The sequence below is a fragment of the Panicum virgatum genome, chromosome 5N, assembly GCF_016808335.1.
Source record: "Panicum virgatum strain AP13 chromosome 5N, P.virgatum_v5, whole genome shotgun sequence".
NCBI lineage: Eukaryota > Viridiplantae > Streptophyta > Magnoliopsida > Poales > Poaceae > Panicum > Panicum virgatum.
In genome coordinates, this window is record NC_053149.1 from 1,738,944 (window position 1) to 1,746,815 (window position 7,872).

A 7,872-nucleotide genomic window follows, 5' to 3' on the forward strand; every position below is an offset into this window, starting at 1 on the left:
TTTCCTAGGCATTGGTTTCTCTTGTTTCAGGAGTTACCGTTTGTCAGGCAACTGTCAAAGACATTTTCTATTCTTGCTCAATTTGCCAAAACATTTGATCTTGATGTCAAATGATATCTCTTCCATCACCAGCTCCGCGTGTCCTCTTGATGTCAAATGTAGCATAAAAATCCATCCACACCAACACTCAATACTGAAGAACAATCTTCAGTTATCTTTGATCTGTGACTCCAAAGCAACAATGTAAAGCCGGATCAAAGTTAGAATCAAGCCAAACCACAATTTTTGAGAGAAACAACGGCAGCCATTGAAGGTTGCCTGAGCTTTTATTGTAAAAAAATAATAATTTACAAACACTTAAAAATCAGGAAAAACCTTATCAGAGAGAGTACATGAGGGAAATAAGAAGCAAGAGCAGAAGGCAAAAGGACCTTAAAGAAAGAAAAAAAGGTACATGGGAAAAAATTGCTCCACTCTAATAACCAATCCTTGTCCTCAGCTTTGTAGCATCCTCACTTCTGAAAACCTTGGCATTGCGACATTTCTATATGCACCAAAGGGTGCAGATCAGAACCCTGCTCTTAACTGTAGCTGACTGATCTTGAAAAGGATTTGATGCCGTCCACAAAAAACTCCACTGCCCATACACTGCATGAAGGTGAGATCAACACCTAGCGAAGATCACAAAACCTTGTTTAGTTGACAGTATAGAAAAGGATGGAGACAGTTCTGTCAACAAAAAGGGCAAGGAAGGTTTAGTGAACCCACCCACCCCTGGCCTCCCTCTTGTAGGCAAAGTAGCGAACACCTGGTAGGTTGGTACGCTGGCGATTGCATCAGGAATTGGCATGTGTACCTTGCATTGCAAAGTAGAATGAGCATCCGGGATTTGGCAGGCGACGAGGAAGGGCAGAGACGGCCGTGCAGTGGCCAGTGGTCGAGGACCCTGTACTTTGCATATGCCCCCTGGTCGAGGTGCGCTCCTGCTGCCGCTCGTCCGCCCCCGTCCTCCTCGCCGGAATCGAGGTCGCCGGAGTCAGGACCGTCCAGCAGCTCCGGGACACGGGGGCTCGCCGGCGAGTCACGGCATGCAGCGGAGCCAGCGCGTCCTTGCGACAACCAGGGGCGGACGGCACCCCGAATACCGACCACCCCTGGGCCCCTTCTGGACGTTGGATCGAGCACGTGCTCCCGAGATTGGTCGTAGATGGCACGTCAACGGTTGACTGGATCCTCGTCCTCCCCATCAGACAAGGGAGCGCGGGACGGGAGCCGAGGGCCAAGGCAGGACAGCGCCACCGCCGGAGGCTGGACGGCGAGAGTGCGATATGATGCAGCCCGGCGGCGTTGCTCGAGCTCGGAGCTGGGACTGGGAGCCTATGCAGAGGAAGACCTTGCCGTTTCTTCGTCAAAAGCAGCTCGATGGCGCGCTCTGGTCTGAGCAAAGCGTCCATGGACCCGGGCGGGGGGCAAGGAGCCAGGGAGATGGCCCGGTGGCCGGCCAGCTCTAGGAGATGAACGCGGCCGCCGAGCTCGTACCACGTCGCCGTCCTCATCAGGCATGCTCGTGGTGTCGATGCCGGACGGCGTCGCCGAGCCCTTCGCTTACGACGAGGAGCGCACCGTCCTCCTCATGGACTCGTGGCACCAGAGCGTCTACGAGCAGGCCGTCGGGCTCGCGTCCGACCCGCTCGACTTCGTCTCTGCTGATCACGGCAGGCCGAGGGATGTTAAACTGCTCCTCGCTAGCTCGCTACTCCCGGCGGCGCCCGGACTGCGTGCCCCTTGCCGGCGCTGTTCACTGCCGTGCCGGGGAGGACCTACCGCGGCTCCGCGTTGGCAGCCTAACGTCGGGTCAACTTCGATATTGAGGCATGGATGGAGGAGATCAACCGACGCCCGGGACACGGAGGCGCTCCGGCGAGTCCCGGCATGCCGCGGAGCCGGCGCGTCCTTGCCACAAGCCGACAGCCAGAGGCGGACGGCACCCGAAATCCCGACCGGAGATGGACGGTATTTCAAATACCGTCCACCCTTGGGTCGCTTCCGAACGTTGGATCGACCACGTGCGGCCGAGATGGGTCGTAGTAAATTGCACGTCAACGGTTGACCAGATCCTTGTCTTCCCCATCAGACAAGCGCGGGACGGGAGCCGAGGCAGGGCAACACCACCGCCGGAGGCTGGACAGCGAGAGCATGCGATATGATGCAGCCCGGAGGCGTTGCTCGAGCTCGCAACTGGGAGCCTATGCAGAGGAATGGTGGTGGTGGCCGACGGGCACTACGTGAGGCCGGTCGTGGTGAGTAGCCTCTTCATCTACTCCGGCGAGAAGTGCTCCGTGCTGGTGACGGCCGACCAGGACCCGTCCCGGAACAACTGGGCCGCGTCCCACGTCGTCGGCCGCAAGCGCGAGACGCGGAGTACCATGGCCGTCCTGAACTACGCTGGGAACGACCTGCGAGCGCCGCCGCCGGGACGACGCGACGCCCAGGGTGGAGCAGAGCAGGTCCGTCGCCGCGGCGCACCCCCCGGACCACGCCTTGCCCGTGCACGCGGGGCGGCGGCTACCTGAAAGCTAGGCGAGTGGCCACAGCCGGTGCTGGCGTGTTCGGCCGCATGCAGGTGTTGCATCGTGGCCCAGCCAACAGTCTGCAGGCGTCATCTGGGGCGGTTCAGACTACTGGCTGTCTCAGTCAGGTGGCGTGGCCGATGCGAGATGCCAAGTGCTAGCACGCGAGCTGTCACCGACCGGGGTGTGTGATGGCCTAGTGGTCAGTGGACGCTAACATCTCAACCAAATCGCTTCTAGCCTTCTACTGATGTGGAGCAGGTAACATTGCAGACAGGACAGTGATGCTAATGCAGCTAATTAAGCACTGAATAAAAGAAAGAAACCAGCACTTGCTACAAAAAAAAATGCAGCGCTCAGTGCTCACTGGTACTTTTATGCGCTTTTTACACATACACCGTCCAGAAAGGTAGGGAATTCGATCGTCAGCAGAAAAACAAGTTGGCCGAAAGAAATCGGTTCTAGTCGTCGTAGCAAAGAACAAAGATCTCATCGGCAGCAGGGCAGCCGCCTTGCCAAAAGGCTGCAGCCGAAAGGGGTGCTGGCTACAACTGGTACCCTACCGGCGGCGGCGGTCCGCACGCTCACGCAGAGCGCATCGAATCAAATCTGCCGGCCGTCCAACCAATCGGTTGCGTTGCGTCAGTCGTCCACGGCGGAACAAAAGGAGGAGCTAGGCAGCTGCCAACCGGAGCCCAGGCGAACGCCGCCGGGGGCCATCGTTGCGTCTCGCAGACAACTGGACGTATACTTGGCGTATTAACAGGCAGGCAGTATCAGCTTGTGCTCTTCTTCCACGGCGACGGCACTACCACCATGCCTGGCCTCTGCGCTGATGCACACGCGCAGCGCCGGGGGCGACGAGCAGATGGCCGGCCGGCCGGCTGGCTTCTGTGGTCGCGCGGATGCAGCTGAGTCGGTGGAGCCCATCTCCTTATGCCGCAATTTTAGTTCTGAACACTATTCTGTCCTTGCGGGAGGAAAGGGATGAGATCAATCAACGCCGGGGACGCGGCGGCGCTCCGGCGAGCCATGGTGTGCAGCGGGATCGGCGTCCTCGCGGCCATCAGGGGCGGACGGCGCCTGAAACCCAGGCCAGGGGTGGACGGTATTTCAAATACCGTCCACCCCTTTGATCTCTGTCAGCCATTGGATGGAGAACTTGCGGTCCAGATCGCGGTCAATGGATTGACTGAGTCCGTCCTCGTCTCGTCGGTCTCGTCTAGCTCAGGCAGGGCGCTGAAGAAGGATAGCAGGCCGGACGTTGGGAGCGCGGTCGCGGTGCTCGGGATCGGTGGCGAGCGTCCGCTGGTTGAGGACGCACGAGACGGCGCCGCCGCTTCTTTGCGGAGAAGCTCGCCCGATCTGGTCTTGGCAAGGCGTCCGTGGGCCCAGCCGCCCAGGCAAGGCGATGCCCCGCCGGTGGGCAGACGCGCGCGGCCGCCGGCTCGCACCGCGTCCCTGCCTTCACTGGCACCCGCCTGCCTCCCCGCCGCGTCTAGTGGACGATGGATCAAAGGGCGACAGTCTGATACAGGGATTGCAGCGTAGGCAGAGTGTTCTGCTTGTTCATAACTTCTGAGTTCAGACTTCAGATTGGCTATGCATTGCACTGCAGCATCAAACACTTCTATTTTTCAGTACAAACCAAATCAAACCACCGGCTATGCAATGAGAGCGATGATGGATCTTTGTGCCTTATTCTGAATCTACAGTATGAAAGTTACTGAATTCAGTGTAATTAGCAGCTTGTAGATACGAAGTGTTGGAGGAAACATCTGTCTGCATATTCTTCAATAGAAGTGTTGCATAGACCTTCTACTTGGCAAAGTTCGCAGCTAAAGCGCTGCTTGTCGTTCAGTACCTTGGCAGAAAATTTTAGTGAATGTTCATGCCCATCTGATATTCCTTTAGTTCATGTTCCTTTTGATTGTTTGCCTTCCCAATTTCCTGAGATTTCAACTGAACATTGACCCTCGTTTGCATTTCAGCATTCAGCTTCTCAATGCAAAGATGTAAAAAAAAAATCATGCGACCGAGCAAAATTCACATCAGCCTGTAACTCCTGTTCGGTTATTTCATTTCAGATGTCGACTACTTCTAGAATGACCAAATACCAATGCTCAATCAGCCCCCAATCAATTCGTTTCGTCCAATGGAAACAAGAGGTCGTGCTAGGGATCAGTATCAAAGCTCAGTAGTCTGGAGGAGAAAGGATCCGATGAGGTTGTCCCACTGGTTAACGAGAAGCTAGCCCCCATGGACCGTCCCGTCGCTAACGAGAAAGCTCTGCATCTTCCAGCCGACGCCCGACAGCCTCCCCTTCGCCCCCAAAGGGGTTTTTGCGCGGGGCGCTGCCGCGGCCGCGGCCACCACCGCCAGGCGTCGCCGACGCCCGACGGTGCCTCTACCACCCGCGTGACGCCGGTCTCGCGCAAGAGCACGTCGGGCCCGGTGGACACCATCCCGTCCAGGCATACGCGCACGCCTGGACGGTGCGGTGTGTTGCGACGGAGGCAGCCTCCTTTCCGAGAACAGCTTTGCTCTGTTCATGCTGGCGCGCGCCATGGCTGATCACAACAGCTGGCCCTGTACATGCGCATCGCCGGTGGCGACGAGGAGATGGCTGGCCGGCTGGCTTCTCTTTGGATGCTGTCTCGCCGCGACGCCAGTCGCCCATCACTTATGCGGCAATTATATCTCTGAACACTATGCGCCCAAAGGAGGAAGGGATGAGGTCCATCAACGCCCAGGTCGCGGCGGCGTTCCGGCGAGCCACGGCAGGCAGCGGGGGCGGCGTCCTCACGGCCACCACGGGGCGGACGGCGCCTGAAACACCGACCAGGGGTGGACGGTATTTCAAACACCGTCCACCCCTTGGTCTGTGTGAGCCATTGGATGGAGCACTTGCGGCCCAGATCGGCGGTCAAGGATGACATAGTCAGCAGTTTGACTGCGTCGTCCTCGTATGTCGCCTTGCTCAGGCAGGCCGCAGGCGCAGGAGCAGCCGGACGGCGTGCGGCCAGGGCCATGCAGCGCGGCGGCAGTTCATGACATTGGTGGCGAGCGTCCGCTGATCGACGGTGCGGAAGACCTCGCTGGCTCTCCGCTTCATCGTTCCAGAGAAGCAGACGCGCGCGGCCGCTGGGGTGCTCGCACCACGCCGCCGTATTCACCGATGCCCACCTGGCTCCCCGCCGCGTCCAGTGAATGATGGATCAAAGCGTGACAGTCTGACAGAGGGATGTAGGCCGGACGGCGGGGGCGCGGCTGCGGTGCTCGGGATCGGCGGCGAGTGTTGTTCGCCGGTTGACGACGCAGGAGATGGCAGCGCTGCTTCTTTCCGGAAAAGTTCGCTCGATCTGGTCCGGGCAAGGCGTCCGTGGCCCAGGCAATGCAATGCCCGGCCGGTCGGCAGACGCGCGCGGACGCCGGCGCACACCATGTCGCCGCCTTCATCGGCGCCCACCTGCCTCCTTGCCGCGTTAAGTGGACGATGGATCAAAGCGTGATAGAGGGATTGCAGCGAAGGCCGAGTGTTCTGCATGTTCCTAACTTCTTAGTTCAGACTTCAGATTGGCTATGCATCGCATTGCAGCATCAGACACTCCTATATTTTCAGTAGAAACCAAATCAAACCGCTGACTATCAGACTATACAATGAGAGCGATGATGGATCTTTGTGCCTTATTCTGAATCTACAGTTAGTCCTCACCGATGGAAGGAGCAAATTGCCAATTGCAACCACCCCCCTGCGTATGAAAGTTACTGAATTCAATGTAATTAACAGTTTGTAGAGGTGAAGTGTATCGTGATCTACATGCCCTATGGTAAAGATGAAGTGTTGAAGGACACATCCGTCTGCATATCTATTATCTTATTATTTAACGGAGCCTCCACGTTCGCTCTCAAAGTCTAGAAAATTGGAAAAAAAATTGAAAAATAAAAATTACCCACCACTGCCATTACGATAAAATTAGCCTAATATACATGTGTGCCTAATTAAAAATCACCCACCAATACCATTATGAAAAATTAAATATAAAATACAAATTAGTTGTGTATCAGTTATAAATATATACAATTAATAAAAACTAAAGCTAACAACAATCAGTCAAAAAACAAGAAATAAAAATTAACCACCAGTCCACCACTGCCATTACGATAAAAATTAGCCTAAAATACCCGTGTGCCTAACTAAAAATCACCCACCAATGCCATTATGAAAAATAAATAGAAAATGTCATTTAGCTATGTATCAGTTACAAACATATACTATTAATAAAAACTAAAGCTAACAACAATAAATCAAAATAAAACGAGAAAAAAATAATTATATGCATAATATTATTAAAGCTCAACAAATCAGATTGTTATTATAGGTAGATCATATTTGAATTGTTTTATCCAACAATAAGACATAATTTACGCTAATGAACATGGTAATATATGGTAAAAAAGTAGTATAATATTTAAGTAAAGATACAACGACATGCAAATTTTTGAATTTCCAATACTAACCGCGCAAATGCGCGGGCTATACGCCTAGTTCTTCAAAAAACTGTAAATGCATGGCAGCAGCACTGATCTATCTCTGTTGGCATTTGGGATGTTGGGAAATGTAACAGGATGCGAAAGGCATGCAAACGACCGAACAGGACAGGATGGAGAACCAAAACTGAATTCCATTCGTATTAGCTGATCGGCTGGTGAACACAGCAAGAGCTACCATGTTCTCTCTGACGAAACCACATTGCAGTACTGGAACTACACAAGCTTGTTCATAACATCAATCCTTACCTTTTGAAGTACTTACTACACTCAGTTGAACTGAGAGATGTCGCTGACAGAAAGCTGCACGCTCCTCTACCTAGCTATCTGAAACATGCAAGATCGAAAGAAAAACCCTCCGCATGTACTCCCACCCAAGGAAAGGAAATCTGTATGTACGGTTCATCAGCCTGGTGACCCGCGTCAGGAGATGATGCTTCAGAGTTCAGATGGCGGTGCCATGCCCTCGATGGTCTCACCCGACGACGTCCTGGTTCGTCCACTCAATGTGGCTCAGCCAATCTTCAACATATTCGATCACCTTACGGTCCTTTTCCTCGTTGTAACGCAAAATCTGCGGAGTCAGATCTGCGTGTAAAACAGCAGTAAATAATTAAGGTGGTGCTAGTCGTATCATATAGAGCACTCCTATATTGCTGAACCGGGTCAGCAATTGCAAACATATATAATCCAAATAAATGGTAATAAAATCAGAGACATGAATTTGAATAAAAAAATCAGAGACATGAAT

At 53.9% G+C, this 7,872-nt stretch overlaps 1 long non-coding RNA gene across 2 annotated transcripts; it reads right to left on the reverse strand.

Moving 5' to 3' along the window:
- Window positions 1-282: 282 nt before the first annotated feature.
- Window positions 283-1,265, reverse strand: LOC120676233. Of its 2 annotated transcripts, none has more exons than XR_005675729.1 (2): window positions 769-1,265; window positions 283-671 (listed from the first exon to the last, which is right to left on the reverse strand). It is a non-coding gene; the product is annotated as an uncharacterized LOC120676233 (long non-coding RNA). The 2 variants fall into 2 exon arrangements; XR_005675728.1 differs by having other exon boundaries at window positions 773-1,148.
- Between the last annotated feature and the right edge of the window lie 6,607 nt (window positions 1,266-7,872).